The sequence below is a fragment of the Giraffa tippelskirchi genome, chromosome 10, assembly GCF_054371585.1.
Source record: "Giraffa tippelskirchi isolate mGirTip1 chromosome 10, T2T-mGirTip1v1.2.pri, whole genome shotgun sequence".
NCBI classification, from domain to species: Eukaryota; Metazoa; Chordata; class Mammalia; order Artiodactyla; family Giraffidae; genus Giraffa; species Giraffa tippelskirchi.
Window position 1 is genome coordinate 114,873,071 of NC_137284.1, and position 13,977 is coordinate 114,887,047.

Here is a 13,977-nt window from a genome sequence, read left to right on the forward strand (position 1 = left end):
GCATTCTTCATGTGTTTAGGAGTCATTAAATTACTTTATATGGATTTTTTTGTTCATATCCTTTGACCATTTTCCTACACCATTCTGTTCTTTTCCTTATTAATTTGTAATTCTTTATGTATTAGGGAAATTAACCCTTAACCCATAACATGAAACACATGTGTATTTTTCCATTTTGTAATCTGTCTTTAGTTTTGCTTACAGGGGTTTTGCTATGCTGTTTTTAAGTAATGAATTGTATCAATTTTTTCCTTATGGCTTCTAAGTTTTGCAGCACACTTAGAAAGCCCATTCTTACTGAAAAGTTATAAAAATATTCTCCTTTGGATTATTCTAGAGATTAGTCTCCTATGAGCAGTGAAAAGTTCTTTTCTATGGTCATGGATTTACACCCTGGCTATAGTGTGCTTCTGGCCATACCATATGCAAACAAATTTTAATTTTATAAAGTAACTTTTATTTTCTGATACTCTGCCATTTATAAAGCACTGTCCCACGACAGTCAGTGAGACAGGCAGTGCAAGACTTATATGTCTTATTTTATAGAAGATAGCTTCCCAAGCCAACACCCAGAGAGGTTTATCTCCCATCCACATCCATACAGAATGGTCCAGACTCACACTGAGGACTCCGAAAGCTCTTCTCTCCTCTCCCCTCCACTGCCTCTCTTCACAAAAGGACATCTATACTCATTAAAATCTTAAAGGACATCGCCAAAGGCATTTCTAAATAACTTCAAAAGAATGTGAATAACTTTTCTATTCAAAAGACAGTATTAGACTTCCCCAGTGGCGCAGTGGATAAGAATCTGCCTGCCAACTCAGGGGATATAGGTTCGACATGCCGAGGAGCGACTAAGCTCTTGAGCCACAACCATGGAGCCTGTGCTCTAGAGCCCATGAGCTGTAACCACTGAGCCCAGGTGCCACAAGTACTGAAGCCCACATACCTAGAAGCCTGTGCACTGTAACGAAGAGTAGCCCCCACTCGCCACAACTAGAGAAAGCCCACACAAAGCGAAGAAGACCCAGCACAGCCAAAAAATAAAATAAATTTTTTAAAAAGGCCTTGAATGCCTTGCCAAGGACTAAAAAAAAAAACAACAAAAAAACCCCACAGTATTATTTAAATGGGCCACACAGTGATCCAATTCAACAGTGACTCATCCTCAAATGCCAGTGCCAGTGTTCTCAACAACAGGCAGAATTCCATGTTCCTACAGTGTGCCTATATAACCTTGCAAAATTTAATGAAAATTAAGAAATGTAAATGTTCCCAGATCCCAAGGCTTCTGAGTGGATCATTAAGAGCAACGCTTCTCATTTTGTGGTGAGTTATATTTAAGCTATGGAGGGGTCTTTTCAAATGACACATATCCCAGCCTTCTCATCACCCACCCCACCAAGGGTGTCCCCCCCCAGGAGCGTATCACTTGCCCCCTCCAGTGTACTGATGGTAGAAAACTTTTGAAAACCACTGTCCAGAGCACAGGGTCTGTATCAGCACAATTCCTATATACCACATGGCCTTGGTCCTCCCACCAACCCGGACTCTTCTGCCATAGTGTCCAGTTCCCCTAATCAGGTCAGTTCTGAGATTCCCCCTCAGGTCCTCTGTGCCTTTTGTTTCCTCTGACATCCCCCTCACCACCTTCCCTCTCCAATCCACCAAGATGGCTCCTTCCCACCCTGCAAGTATTGGTTTAAATGCCACCTCCTCAGGAGCCTTTCCTGACTGCCCACTAAAGCAAATCCTCCCCCAGTAATGCTCCATTCTTTTATTTTCTCCTTAGAACATGTCAGTCTGTATTATTTTTATCTATTAATTTACTTCCTTGTTTATTGTCTGTCCTCTCAAAAGTCCCACGAGGGCAGAGGTCTTGTCCATGTCATTCATACTTTATAACCCTAGCACTGAGCAACGTTCCTGGCATATAATAAGTGCCCATTAAAAAATGGGTCAATTACACTTGACTGAATTAGTCCTAGCTAATTCTCTCCATTTCTGCATAACCATCAAGTTTTTAAGCAGCCCCAACCACACGGGCTGGGAGGATGGACACTGGACAACTTGCCTGGTCCCTCCTGTTGGCCATCTCTGCTCATGGTTACTCAGTCATTTTGGGAAAAAAGAAAGCAGTTTAGCCAGGAACAGTCCAAGGTAGAATGCCTTCAAGACCACGCGCTTTCCTCTATTGTTTTCTCTTTTTCCTTCTGGTCTAATTCCACTGGACTCTGGAGGATGAGACTGGAGAATGATGTTAAAGTCAGACCATTCCTCATCAAAAACAGCAACCCAACTAAAAATAACTGACTGTTAATGATGGGGCCAGACACTGTGTGAAGAAAGCAACATGAATCATCTCATCTAACCCTCAAGATAGCCCCTCAGGCAAGTCTCACTACCTCAATTTTACAAATAAGGAAAAAGTGTGCAAGGTCATAGAGCTAGTAAGTGAAGGAGTCAGGACCCAAACCGAGCTAGCCAGACCCAGGAAAGCCCTCTCCTCCCCACACAGTATCCCCTACATCTAACACAGCACCCAAGTTACATGCTTAGAAATAAACGCTAAAAAGAGAGCAATGAGAGGAGAATACTAACCAATAAATAGAATTATTTATGTCTCAAATGCTTCAGGGATGTGGAGATTAGGGGCAGAGTTATGTCTGTACATGAACTGGGAAAGTTCACAGCCATACTTCTAGAAATGATTTTTTCATTCTCAGAAAGGAGGTAATATTGAGACAAGTGTAGTGTCTTCCTCTGAAAGACCTCTTTTAGGGTCATTAGCTATAAAGGAGGACCCCTAAGAATAACTAGAGGGCAGCAAAAATCCAATTCAATGAGCAATTACTGAGAGCCCATTATGTGAGAGTTCTAGGTTTGGTCCTGACAAGGGCTGTTTGTTGTTTTTTTTTTTTTAATAAATTTATTTATTTTAGTTGGGGACTAATTACTTTACAATATTGTAGTAGTTTTTGCCATACATTGACATGAATCAGCCATGGGTTTACATGTGTTCCCCTTCCTGGACCCCCCACCCACCTCCCTCCCCATCCCATCCCTCTGGGTCATCCCATTGCCCCGGCCCTGAGCATTTGTCTCATGCATCAAACATGGAATGGTGTTCTGTTTCACATATGATAATATACATGTTTCAATGCTATTCTCCCAGAATGTCCCACCCTCACCTTCTCCCTCAGAGTCCATAAGACTGTTCTATGCATCTGTGTCTCTTATTCTGTCTTGCATATAGGGTTATCGTTACCATCTTTCAAATTCCATATACATGCATTAGTATACTGTATTGGTGTTTTTCTTTCTGGCTTACTTCACTCTGTATAATGGGCTCCAGTTTCATCCATCTCAATAGAACCGATTCAAATGTATTTTTTTTTAATGGCTGAGTAATATTCCATTGTGTATACGTACCACAGCTTCCTTATCCATTCATCTGCTGATGGACATCTAGGTTGCTTCCATATCCTGGCTATTGTAAACAGTGCTGCGATGAACATTGGGGTACACGTGTCTCTTTCAATTCTGGTTTCCTCGGTGTGTATGCCCAGCAGTGGGATTGCTGGGTCGTATGGCAGTTCTATTCCCAGTTTTTTAAGGAATCTCCACACTGTTCTCCATAGTGGCTGTACTAGTTTGCATTCCCTCCAACAGTGTAAGAGGGTTCCCTTTTCTCCACACTCTCTCCAGCATTTATTGCTTGTAGACTTTTGGATAGCAGCCATTCTGACTGGTGTGAAATGGTACCTCATTGTGGTTTTGATTTGCATTTCTCTAATAATGAGTGATGTTGAGCATCTTTTCATGTGTTTGTTAGCCATCTGTATGTCTTTGGAGAAATGTCTGTTTAGTTCTTTGGCCCATTTTTTGATTGGGTCGTTTATTTTTCTGGAATTCAGCTGCAGGAGTTGCTTGTATATTTTTGACATTGTTTGTCTGTTGCTTCGTTTGCTATTATTTTCTCCCATTCTAAAGGCTGTCTTTTCACCTTGCTTATAGTTTCCTTTGTTGTGCAAAAGCTTTTAATTTTAATTAGGTCCCATTTGTTTATTTTTGCTTTTATTTCCAATATTCTGGGAGGTGGGTCATGGAGGATCCTGCTGTGATTTATGTCGGAGAGTGTTTTGCCTATGTTTTCCTCTAGGAGTTTTATAGTTTCTGGTCTTACGTTTAGATCTTTAATCCATTTTGAGTTTATTCTTGTGTATGGTGTTAGGAAGTGTTCTAGTTTCATTCTTTTACAAGTGGTTGACCAGTTTTCCCAGCACCGCTTGTTAAAGAGATTGTTTTTTCTCCATTGTATATTCTTGCCTCCTTTGTCGAAGATAAGGTGTCCATAGGTGCGTGGGTTTATCTCTGGGCTTTCTATTTTGTACCATTGATCTATATTTCTATCTTTGTGCCAGTACCATACTGTCTTGATGACTGTGGCTTTGTAGTAGAGCCTGAAGTCAGGCAGATTGATTCCTCCAGTTCCATTCTTCTTCCTCAAGATTGCTTTGGCTATTCGAGGTTTCTTAAATTTCCATACAAATTGTGAAATGATTTGTTCTAGTTCTGTGAAAAATACCATTAGTAGCTTGATAGGGATTGCATTGAATCTATAGATTGCTTTGGGTAGTATACTCATTTTCACTATATTAATTCTTCCAATCCATGAACACGGTATATTTCTCCATCTGTTTGTGTCCTCTTTGATTTCTTTCATCAGTGTTTTATAGTTTTCTATATATAAGTCTTTTGTTTCTTTAGGTAGATATATTCCTAAGTATTTTATTCTTCTTGTTGCAATGGTGAATGGTATTGCTTCCTTAATTTCTCTTTCTGTTTTCTCATTATTGGAGTATAGGAATGCAAGGGATTTCTGTGTGTTAATTTTATATCCTGCAAATTTACTATATTCATTGATTAGCTCTAGTAATTTTCTGGTAGAATCTTTAGGGTTTTCTATGTAGAGGATCATGTCATCTGCAAACAGTGAGAGTTTTACTTCTTCTTTTCCTATCTGTATTCCTTTTATTTCTTTTTCCGCTCTGATTGCTGTGGCCAAAACTTCCAAAACTATGTTGAATAGTAGTGGTGAAAGTGGGCATCCTTGCCTTGTTCCTGACTTTAGGGGAAATGCTTTCAATTTTTCACCATTGAGGATAATGTTTGCTGTGGGTTTGTCATATATAGCTTTCATTACGTTGAGGTATGTTCCTTCTATTCCTGCTTTCTGGAGAGTTTTTATCATAAATGAATGTTGAATTTTGTCAAAGGCTTTTTCTGCATCTATTGAGATAACCATATGGTTTTTATCTTTCAATTTGTTAATGTGGTGTATTACATTGATTGATTTGCGGATGTTAAAGAAACGACAAGGGCTGTTTTTAATGGTTAAGGCACACGTCCTGAGTTCTAAGATGTAGATGTCCAGATACAGACATGAAACAGTCTACTTGTAATGCAAACTTCAGTCTATGTGCCAAAAGAAATAGCGCTGGTAACAGGGTTATAGGAAGGAGGAGAGTGCAAAGGGAGAAGCATCATGAAGGAATGTAGGACCTAACAAGGCCTCAATGCTTGCATCAGGACAAGCAGGGAAAATAGGACCAGCCTGGGGTAATTAAGAAGTAGCACCACTTAGGAATTCCCTGGCAGTCCAGTGGTTAGGACTCCATGCTTCCATTGCAGGGAGCACAGGTTCAATCCCTTGTCAGGGAACTACAATCCTGCCAACTGTGATGTGTGGCCAAAAAAAATAGAAGCAACAGCATCACTTTCAGTAGACTTAAGTGTTCAGCCCCCCCAGCAGTGGAGAGCCTGCGTTGACAGAATATCATGAGGAGGTAAGCTGGGAAGAGCTCTAATGGGCATCCTAGGATGGGGAAGTCCTGAATGATGAGAGGAGGAACGCTGACTTCTCTTAGAAGGCAGGGATGTAGTACTCGGAAGCCTGCCATGATGGTGATGACTCACCTGGGGATGGAGTGGAGGATGGATTGGTAGGCTGTGAGCTTCATCAGAGAGCTGCTGGAATGCACCAACCAACAGAAGAGATCATGGACTCAAGGTGGGCGGGAGATGGCCAAGCACATTTGAAAATAACAAGAAGCAGAACGCTGAGGATTTGGTGGAGAGAGGTGAAATCATTTTGTGTGATACTACAATGGTGGACACATCATATACTTGTCAAAACCCAGTGTGTACAACACTAGGAATTAAGTGAACCTCAATGGAAAGTACAGACTTTGGGTGACAATGTGTCAATACAGGTTCATTGACTATAATAACATACATACCAGTCTGATGCCAAGGCTTATTAACAGGAGAGGGGAGGCAGGTTATGCATAGGATCTCTCTGTACTTTCCATCAGTTTTGCTGTGAACCTAAAACTGCTCTTAAAAATCAAATCTATTAGGACTTCCTTGGCAGTCCAGTAGTTAGGATTTCGTGGTTCTACTGTAGGGGGTCCCAGTTCAATCCCCAGTCAGGGAAATAATATCCCACAAACTGCACAGCACCCCCCCCCCCAAAAAAACAGGTTTATTAAAAAAAAGATGTATGGGGACTTCCCTGGCAGTCCAGTGGCTAAGACTCTGAGCTCCCAAAGCAGGAGGCCCAGATTCAATCCATAGTCAGGGAACTAGATTCCATACCCCGAACTAAAGATTCTGCATGCTACAATGAAGACACGGCACAGTGAAATAATTTTTTTTTTTAAGATAGATATAACAAGAATAACTTGGAGACAGCATGATGGAAGAAAGGCGTCAAGAGTGACTCACCACCCGGGTGACTGGAAGAAGACTGGGGTCACAGGCGGAATGGGGAAGCTGGAAAGGAGGTCTGTTTTTAGAGGTGAGAGAGAACAAAGGTGAGTTCAGCTGGGAACAAGCCAGGATGATGGTGGACATCCACACAGAACAGCCTTCAGGCACCTGAAGAACAGTTTGGGGCTAAGATAAGAAAAGGGTAGAGGCATGCAAACTGGAAACAAAAGCACTACATGTTCCTCTTTTAAAGTGACAAATTGTCTTTCAAAAAGGAAGATCATTGCAACACACCAGAAATAGTCTTCCCACTTGCCACTCTGTCGCAAAGAACTCTTGCTGGGGAGGCAAGTTTATTTACCAAGCAAGACAGCAGCACCAGGGGTTGTGATATACTAGTCACTTTCAACTCTGCCCAAAGTGACATCAGTCCAGATAGGAAGAGCTGGCAAGTTATCCGAGGGACAGCAAGAGGGAGATTTCCCTTTTAAGCAAACAGTGTCCCCTAACAAGTTTTTCCAGGTGACACCAGTGGTAAAGAACCCACCTGCCAATGAAGGTAGACCTAAGAGGCCTGGGTTTGATCCCTGGGTCAGGAAGATCCCCTGGAGAAGGAAATGGCAACCCATTCCAGTATTCTTGCCTGGGAAATCCCATGGACAGAGGAGCCTGGTGGGCTGCAGTCCATATTGTCACACAGAGTATCGGACATGACTGAAGCAACTTAGCACGCATGACCCCCTAACAAGAGTAGGAAGGACAACGTGAATGCCAAACTGCCTGACTCCCAACCCTTATTCTGCCCCTTGCCTGGGAAGATTTTTTCACATCTCCATGCCTCAGTTTCATCATCTGCGAAATGGGGATAATAGCCTGTTTCATGGATCAGCTGTAAAGATCACATGAGTAAATGTGGAGCTCAGCTACTGCATCAGCTACTGTCACTGATCATTACTTTCTAGAGTTTTCCAAGACCCCTGAGGGAGAAAATGCTGAGGTCTCTTCCTGATTATCACAGAGCAACTGTGCCTTTTTAAAAATATCCCCTTCAAGTATCTGATTTGTCAGATGGGACAGGAATATTTAAAAAAGCAGAACATTTTAAGTCTATATACTCTGAAACAGCCCACACAATGACGTGCACACCTTGGCCCTTCCCTGTGGCACAAACTTACCCACAGTTTCCTGGCACTGGCCTTGACCCAATAAGAATGAGATAACACATAAAGTTATTATGTGTTAATAACTGTTAATAATGCCAAACATAATATTCCTTAAACTCGCTGCCCAAAGCACCGACTGCAATCCAAAGCATCTGACTCATATCTGTCCACAGATCAGTCTGGCAAAGGTCTCATCTCAGAGGTCACATTTTCTCAAGGTTTCCCAACCATCAGGGAAAAGTGCTGGCTACAAAAAGCCAGCATCGGGTCTGCACTTCCCCATAAAAGGTGAAGCTGATCTCCCAGCATAGGAATTTTTAGGTGCATCTGGGCAGAAGCAGTCCCAATTCTCAGGGTCTGATCACCCAGAGAGAGCTGACAGAAAGGCTCCACATCCCCTGCTTTGAGACACTAGAATCCAGGGCTGTGGGAACACCTGCCTCCTCCTCAGCAGTCCCAAATGCCACTCTACAGTAAACAGGGCTGCTGTGTCAGTGAGGCAGGGGAGGATAATGATCAGTAATAGAAACCTCCTTCCTGTGTGTTGTATTCCTAATTTCTAAGGAGCAGCAGTTCCCTACACACAATGCCCCTTGTTCTGTTTTGCACTTTGAACCCTTAGGGTTTGTAAGTCTGAGAGGAACTGGAGAGCATCCATAGTAATAAAGATAAAGAGAAAAGACCCTGCAGCTCATGGGTAAGGGAGGAGGGTGAGGGGCAGGGCTGAGAGACCAAGAGAGGGACCCAGGAGATGGTGGAAGATCAGGAGGCCCACAAGGTGACTGCTCTACTCACCTAGTAAAGTCTTCTGAACCAGCAGAGCACATGGTGGGGGGGATTTCTCAATCAGTGAAAGATTTCCCCATCAGTATGGAGAAATGAGCTTGGACTTCTCTGGTGGTCCAGTGGATAAGACTCAGCTCCCAAGGCAGGGGCCCCGGGTTCGATCCCTGGTCAGGGGACGAAAGCCCACATGCCACAACTGAGAGTTCACAACGAACACGATTCCCATGTGTCACAATTAGAAGATCCAATGTGCCGCAATGAAAACCCAGTGCAAACAAGTATTTTTTTAAAAAATCTCACATATGTGTATATATATTTTAATATCTATAATTTTGGTTTTGACATTCAATCTTTACTCTAAGTGGCATTTACTTTTGTGAATGGTGAGGCTTGGATCTCATTTTTTCCTAACTGGATCTCATTTTTTTCCTAATTGGACCGATATCAGTCCCAGTAAACTTTACTACAGTAAATTTAATCACATGATGAATTCCTATCTTGACAAGGAAACTAGTTCTGGACTTGCTATTCCTGGTCTGAAGTAATGTACTTTGATGTCCAGTTGAACAATACATTTCAAAATATATTTCTTATTAGTACAATGTATTGATATTTTCCCAGAAAAACTTTATCAATTTGTAAAAATTAAGTGACTTTAAAGTGCTGGCCTAAACTAACAGCAGGTTCATGACCTATTAGTCTCATTTAGTCACTGGAGCATCAAGCTTTGGCCTGACTTCCCAGTGATTCACACCCTACATGGAAATCTCGGACTTTGTGGAATTTCACTTGAATTTACAAATCCCTCAGCAATAACTTTCCAACACTACAATTCGACCAAGAGGCCTGAGCGGCATCCTTGTGCCTTAACCAATACATGTTCTGACTCCTTCTTTGCTTTCTCTCAAAACAAGTTTTATCCTCCTGGCTCTTATCGAACAGCGTTGTAGATTCCCATCTTAAATTACTGCAGAGTGGTTCAGCATTAACAAGATGACATGCCAAAAGATGATGTATTTTAATAGTGCTTCCAGGAAACTTTGTTGGCCTCTCCCACACTGGGGAAGAGGGTGGGAAAGCTGGGAGTCTTTTAGCTTTTTGTAATTCATTCACCTGGCACCACTCATTCCAAAGGGAAATACTGGGGTTGATGGAAAGAATATGAGGCTGGAAGTTAGGAAACCTGAGTTTTATAGTCCCCTTTCTACTTCTAAGTAGCTGCATAGCTCAGATTAAGCTATTCCCTTATTTGTAAAATTGGATTATAGGAATAAAATAGTCATTACCAAATTTTCTTTCTACCATGAATGACCCTTTAAGAATCTAAAGTAAGGACCTCCCTGGTGGCCCAGTGGTTAAGACTCTGCACTTCCACTGTAAGGGGCACAGGTTAGATCCCTGGTCAGGGAACTCGGATCCCGCATCCCATGCAGCCAAAAAGAGAATACATAAATGAAAAAGTATTTTTAAAAAAGAGAATCTAAGGTAAGCTGTGGATTCTCACCTCTAGAATAATATATTCTTGTACAAGAGTATGAAATCTTATGTTTTCAGGGAGTTCACAACTCACTAAAGCCTATCTCTGTATTCCCAGGGTCAAGATCACTGACACCTACCACGAACTTCTAAAAAATAACACAGGCACCTGTGCGAACACGGCTCTGCGAGCGGTGCGGAGCGTGCGGGCAGCGGTCGGTGGCCTGCGGGCCATCTCGGCACCCAGCGCGCCCTGCTCGCCACGGCCCTGGTTACTGCAGGCGGGTGCCGTCCGGGCGCTGCGCACCGGCCCTGCTCTGCTGTTGGTGCGGAAATTCACAGAAAAACATGAATGAGTAACAACAGAAAACGGTGTTGGAACAGTGGGAATCAGCAATTTTGCACAGGAAGCTCTGGGAGATGTTGTTTACTGTAGTCTGCCTGAAGTTGGGACAAAGTTGAACAAACAAGAGGACTTTGATGCTTTGGAAAGTGTGAAAGCTGCTAGTGAACTGTTTTCTCCTCTATCAGGAGAAGTAACTGAAATTAATAAAGCTCTAGCAGAAAATCCAGGAGTTGTCAACAAATCTTGTTATGAAGATGGTTGGCTGATCAAGATGACATTCAGTAACCCTTCAGAACTAGATGAACTAATGAGTGAAGAAGCATATGAGAAATACATAAAATCTATTGAGGAGTGAAAATGGAACCCCTAAATAAACTACTTTGAAACAACTTAATCTAGCATAGTTGTCTTAAATTAGTGGTGGATAGATATTTAAAAAGCAACTTTAGCAAAAGAAACTACTTGTAACAATGTTTCCTGAAGAAAATACCCCTTAACTTCCTAATGACTTCAGATAAACACTGTGCATCTTTTCCACAGCATCCTGTGATTTTTAGGCTAGGCTCCAGTTATAATATTCAGAATTCCTGAAATTATCTCTGGTAAAACTAATTACAAAAACTATGTAATTCAAGGATAACATGGTTATCTTAAACCTTATATGACATTGTAACTTGCTTACAGCTATCCTTGGATTTGGGTCAGAATGATCTTCCCACTAGAAATAATTGCCAGTGGAGAACAGTTTGTTAGTTGTATAGTGCCCAACAAAGAATATTACTATCTTAATTTTGCAATATACTGGTTTGCTCATGCTATTTTTATACAGTGAAGCAACAGCCTTACAGGAGAATAAACAATTTAATAAAAATAAATAAATAAATAAAATAAAAAAAACACAGAGTACAACAGAAATGTATGTACAATCAAAACCTTAAGCAAAGTTGAATCATTTCCAGAACTAAAAGCATCTTCTTTTCCTCAGAGACTGAAAGGAGGAAGTGGCTTCTTAGGGTAAAATAAATGAAAATGCCAATTAAGGGCTGCCCTTGATTGAGGTCTGGCTAAGCCCTTTACCTACATTCACAGAGGAGTGGCTGAGGGAGAGCACCCAATCCAGAGCCAGGCTGCCTCGTTCATATCTCGGCTCCATCATTTATTAATTGACTTAGGCTTTGTGCCTATTTCTTCTTCTGTTATTGAAAAGGGGAGAAGGGAAGAAAAAAAAAACAAAACCTAGGACAGAATAAAAACAATACATATCTCAAGGACTGTTAATATACATATGGTACTTGAAATAAAGCCTGGCATATACTAAGCTCTAAATAACAATTCCACATTATAGGAATCTGGGACACATTTGCTGGGTGGTTAAGATCTTGAGCTGAAGAGTTTAGGGAAGCCATAGATATCTTGATAACTCATTTTCCTTCAGATGTAAACAGAATCTGCTTCAGAGGTTTGTTATAAGGATTAATGGGCCTGCCATGTTAAAAAACTCTTTTCACAATGCCTAGCACATAATCAGTGCTCAGTAAATGTCAGGTATTGTTATGAACAATTCTGGGAGGCAAGGATTATCAGTACCTTTTTTTAGTTCTGAAGAAAGGATAAATCAGGAAGTTAAGTGTTCTGCTGACAGTACCTCAGTTAGTAAATGATTATCCCCAGATTTCAACTCCAGTGTATCTGAAACCAGAAGTTGTAACCACTATCACACACAACCCCTTAATTTGAACAGGGCTTAGAGAACAGAAAAGCTGATTCATACCTACTAATTTTAAGAGAGAGGAAAAAAAAAAAAGACTGCTGGTGATAAGAGTCTCTTAACCAAAATGCAGGGTATTTATTCTCCAGGGAGGTCAATCATGACTGGCCAAAAGCCCTCATTTGCTACTCTTAGAAATGGAAGACTGGAAAGGCTGGACCCTGGTCTCATCGATTTCAAACCCCTTGCAAGTGGTTGTTAAACCACAGCCCTCACATCAAAAGAGGAAAAAGAAGCCATTTCCCATAATAGCTGCACAAACAAATAGAGTTCTCTAAAATGCAAGTAGAGACCCTAAAGCTGAGAAAAGTATTATTAAGAATGCTCCAAAATTCCATAGAAATGCCATAGTAGAACAGAACATTAGTCTTTAAACAACAAACTTTTATGTGGGAAGGAATGAAGGTGTTTATGTCTATTTCCAATACCAAGCTCCAGGAGGCCTTCCCCTAAGTAAAATAAGAGGAAGTTCCCACCACAGCCCACTGTTGCAGGAGGAGAAGCAGACTGTCAGTCAGTCAAGAGACCCCTGGTGAAGGGTGGTGTCACCAGAGAGTCACACCCCACTCCTCCAACACCAGTTTCCTCCCTAGTGAAACAGTCACCTTGGAAATGAGAATGAAATAGACCAGCAGGAGAAACAGGGTGGTCCACTGAAATACAGGTCAGTGCTAATCACCTTACTTTACATCTTCTATATATTTACTTCTGGGCGTATTGTATTTTTTGTCTTTTTTCAAAACAGTCCCCATTAGTCAATCTTAAATCTACCATGCCTTTAAAAAAAAGGGGGTGCAGTGCTTAGGACTCGGCATCACTGATCACTGGAAGGGATGGTAGAAACAGCAGAAGCATCTCTTTCAACTGCATCCTTGGAGCTTGGTCGATCGGAGGGAGTAGCCAGTTCCCCCCTGTGGCTGCACTCATCCCTTCCGCCCAGCCCACTCCCGGGGGAGAAGAGGGACTTTATGCATTCCCAGCCTATCCCCACCCCCAAGCCCCTAGAGATGTGGAGAAGGCTGCGGACGGAGGGAGTCAGAAGTCCACCACAATCTAGGCCTGTTTCTGCTCTCACTGGCTGGATGACTCTGCTCCCTGGGGCCTTAGTTTCCCAGCCTTAAAATGAGAGGTTTGAAGGAGATCACATGAAAGCTTCCTGCCTGCTCTAAATTTCTAAACCCATTATTCTGATACATAAACGTGTCCTGCAGAAATAGAAGCCCTTACTGGCAAGCAGGACTTGTAGTTCTACGTCCCCCTGACCATTCCCCTCAATCCCCCGCGGACCATCTTACCCAAGTATGATACATCAGAACTGAAAAACAGGCTGTTGCTTTCCCATGGCACCAAACCTAGTAATCAGTCAAACGTGGATTTTCTCTCGGCCTTTTCCCTCAAGCCCACAATCTCACGAAAACCCCCTGCCTACCCCTACCAATTTCTAAACTCAAAGCTACCGTTTCGTGAATTAAAAATACCCACCCCAACCCGGCCTGGAGTAAGGTGTCTCAGCACATTTCCCGCGCCCCACCCCCCCCACCCCCGCCGGCGTCCAGGATTCCACCTCTGCCCCACCTTCTCCCCGGGGTGTCTTTTTAGCCAGATCGATTCGATCCGTGCCCTCCCCGGGCAAACCAGGCGACCGATTCCTCTTCCCCGGCAGG

The 13,977-nt window shown here is 42.3% G+C and overlaps 1 protein-coding gene and 1 pseudogene across 10 annotated transcripts in view; one reads left to right on the forward strand and one right to left on the reverse strand.

The window, feature by feature from the left end:
• The window catches only part of SNX10 (sorting nexin 10), a 96,078-nt gene that overhangs the window by 52,876 nt on the left and 29,225 nt on the right, over positions 1-13,977 (reverse strand). The window contains exons 1-3 of one of the 10 annotated variants that reach the window (XM_081533823.1): positions 8,733-8,887; positions 5,980-6,122; positions 2,075-2,247 (exon numbers count right to left, since the gene is read on the reverse strand). The exons of 5 other annotated variants lie outside the window; for them this stretch is intronic. The gene's annotated coding sequence lies outside the window, so the exon portion shown is untranslated. Of the gene's footprint in view, positions 1-2,074; positions 2,248-5,979; positions 6,123-6,789; positions 6,943-8,732; positions 8,888-13,977 lie in introns of those variants that run through there. 4 more of the 10 variants (XM_081533822.1, XM_081533819.1, XM_081533818.1 and 1 more) reach the window with 4 other exon arrangements.
• LOC145522477 (glycine cleavage system H protein, mitochondrial pseudogene) lies at positions 6,829-11,032 on the forward strand (annotated as a pseudogene).